Raw genomic sequence first — 3,490 nt, 5'->3', positions numbered from 1 at the left:
ACGATTTGCTTCATTATCAAAAGTTTTGCCATTATTATTTTCTATCCAATGTTGTTTTTTATCAAACTTTTGTGCTTCAATATGAATGTGTGTTTTAAACCCTTGAAGTCTTGAAACTTGAGAAATTGGGGGAAAGCGAGAGAGAGCTATTAAGAGAAAGAAAACAAGAGAGGGAGAGACCGATTGCATGAGAGAGAAAGCTAGAGAGTGAGAACAGGAGAGAGAGCGATGGATGGAGAGAGAGAGAGAGAGCAAGAGAGGGAGAGCGATGGGCGCTAGAGAGGGAGAGCGAGCGAGAGGGACCAAGAAAGAGAGAGAGAGAGCGATGGAGAGAGAGAGACAGCAAAGTTGGAGCTGTCACAGAGGAACTCAACATGTTTGCTTTGCGTCTGCCGGTATTATTAGTCTTCCGTGTGATGTGACGCCTTCACTGTCACTCTCTGTCTCTAAAGGTAAACAAGCCTGGGTACACTTGCACACACATACACACAAACACACAGGCATACACACACAACAGAGATGTAAACAGGTTTATATCTCTTCTGTCGGCCCTTGTTTCCTCAATCATTCATGTCCCCAATTTCTTATAGCTCCTCTCGACCCCTCCAGCCCATCCCATCACACCCACACACTCACCGCAACCCAACCACACACCCAGCCACCGGCCAGAGCATCCAGTACAGTAAGTGTCAGTGAGAAGTATTGTTCTAAACAGCAGAGCCGCAAAGAAAATCACTACTAGTCCTAATCAGAGACAGCCGAGAGAGAGTGTGTGTGTGTGTGTGTGTGTGTGTGTGTGTGTGTGTGTGTGTGTGTGTGTGTGTGTGTGTGTGTGTGTGTGTGTGTGTGTGTGTGTGTGTGTGTGTGTACATTTGTGCATGTGTGTGTCTGGCCAGAGGTTAGCCTAGAGCCTGTTGGCAGCAGTGCAACATTGTCAAAACACAAACACACACACACACACACACACACACACACACACACACACACACACACAGAACTTGTGACAGAAGAGCAATTACGAGTCATTCTTTTTTCAAGACATGGAACAGATATGTCGATAAAATAACATGAGTTATCCACTACCATCAATCAGAGAGAATGGTATAGAAATATGCGGTTAGATCAGTGCGGAACTCTCTCTCTCTCTCTCTCTCCTCGGGTCTCTCTCTCTCTCTCTCTCTCATTCCTCTCTCTCTCTCTCTCTCCCTCTCTCTCTCTCTCTCTCTCTCCTCTCTCTCCTCTCGTCTCTCTCATCTCTCTCTCCTCTCTCTCTCCTCTCTCTCTCTCTCTCTCTCTCTCTCTCTCTCTCTCTCTCTCTCCATCCCCCCTGAACCATGGCAGAATCGGCCCTTAATCTGCTTCAGACTGTCCCTTCTTTACCAAGTAGTATGCGTGTGCCATGGCAAATTCTGATAGATTGCACGACTCTGATTCCTTTCCTTCCTACGCAGACAACACAACCCCCTCCCTCCCACACACACACACACACACACGCATGTTGATTTTGTCAGTGGAAGACAGCTTTCAACTTCCTCTTGGGGGGAGGGGTTATTCGGCGGGCCTTTGGCTGTGTAGTAACTTCTACATGCCTCTGTCTCTGGGATTTGATCTAATAAAGGGATTTGAGGGCGGAAAGATGCATGCTGGGTAATTGCGTCAGTGTCTGCTGGCGGCGGGAGAGAGAGAGAGAGAGAGAGAGAGAGAGAGAGAGAGAGAGAGAGAGAGAGAGAGAGAGAGAGAGAGAGAGAGAGAGAGAGAGAGAGAGAGAGAGAGAGAGAGAGAGAGAGAGAGAGAGAGAGAGAGAGAGAGAATGTAGTGAACAGATAAAGGGTGCTTGTGAGAGAGTGGTGGAAAACAGAGGGAGCAGGGGGAGAGCGAGAGGGGAAACTCTTGCCTGGGTTACTGGTGATGACCGCATCTATGGTGGTGAGGCTGGTGGGTTGGAACCCAGCTAGACAGCACCGCTAGGCGGGTCTGTGCTGTCAGGGTGGTGGGTTTGGATTGTGGTTGAAGATGGGGAATAAATTCAATTCATGTGAATATCATAACTCTATTTTGGTGTGTGCCTTTGTGTGTGTGTTTGTGGATGTGTGTGTTTGGGGTGTGTGCCTGTGTGTGTACCTGTGTGTGTACCTGTGTGTGTGTGTGTGTGTGTGTGTGTGTGTGTGTGTGTGTGTGTGTGTGTGTGTGTGTGTGTGTGTGTGTGTGTGTGTGTGTGTGTGTGTGTGTGTGTGTGTGTGTGTGTGTGTGTGTGTGTGTGTGTGCGCGCGCGTGCACGTTCACATTACACAGCGACCCAATGGCATGAATTTGATATCGCCTGGGGATAAAATATATAAATAAATAAAACATTAGCATGAAGTACAAGGGATGAGAATACGACTCAAGTGCACACTAGACTAGTGGCTCAGTGACAGGCAGAGCCACCCCACTTCTGTTCAGCAGAGCTGTCAGGACTGTCAGAGAACTACAATACCCTGAAACCCTCTTGTCACGCTCTACTGTAAAAATATCTGTTTATTTTAACCATCTTTTTTTTTTAGGGCAGTTTTTGTTTTCCAATGCATCTGAGATTCTGATTAAAATAAAGAAAAGTTTGAATCCACACGCTGTGGTTCAAACTTGTTACAGTTTACCCAGCCTGTGATTACACTACTAATGTTAACGTTAAAGCTTGCTGATTCAAGAGACCCTATTACAGAAATCGATATGGTGGCTGGAAATCCATTCTGATCTGTGTTGTGAAGAGAACCGGGGGTCACATGATCAAGATGGTCTCAAGGCTGATGGAAATGTGATGCTGACACAAATTAGAAAAAAACAGCAAAAGACACAAACACATCACCTCAAGATGAACATGGATCGAAAAGAGTGTATGTTTCAAGAGCCATACATGAAACACCATACTCTGGAGCATGCACACACACACACACACACACACACACACACACACACACACGCACACGTACACACAATCACATGTGTACGTGATTGTGTGTTTCAGAGTTAAGTAGTTTAAAGTAGATTAATTATCAAACATGCGATTTAAGACGTATTATTTAAAAAAACATGTTGTTGCTAGCTCTTTCATGAACGGAAAAACAGGTATTTAGAAAAGGCGACACAATTATTCCAAAATAAACAGATTAGAATGAAGTATTTGTTGACAAAACCAACTCTATAAATAAGCCAAACTAAACAAAACAAAGAAACTGTGGTGCATGATCATCAATCATGTGCAAGGTCAGAATTTGGCACTGATTGATCCAGCTGGCTGATTTATGTGTTCTCTATACAAAAATAACAAAAAATATAACATGCTGAGAATATGAATCATCATTGTGATAATTGCATTGTATTTTCTCAAATATTTTTTTGGCTGTTGATTAAGCAAGCAGAACCAACAAATGTAGTCCTGTCCTCTCCATTCTTCCATCTCTCTCCCCTCCCTTCCTTCCTCTCCTCACTCCCACCCCCCACCCCCTCCATG

Source organism: Gadus chalcogrammus, chromosome 14, assembly GCF_026213295.1.
Source record: "Gadus chalcogrammus isolate NIFS_2021 chromosome 14, NIFS_Gcha_1.0, whole genome shotgun sequence".
Classification (NCBI taxonomy): Eukaryota; Metazoa; Chordata; class Actinopteri; order Gadiformes; family Gadidae; genus Gadus; species Gadus chalcogrammus.
This window is presented reverse-complemented; position numbering follows the sequence as displayed.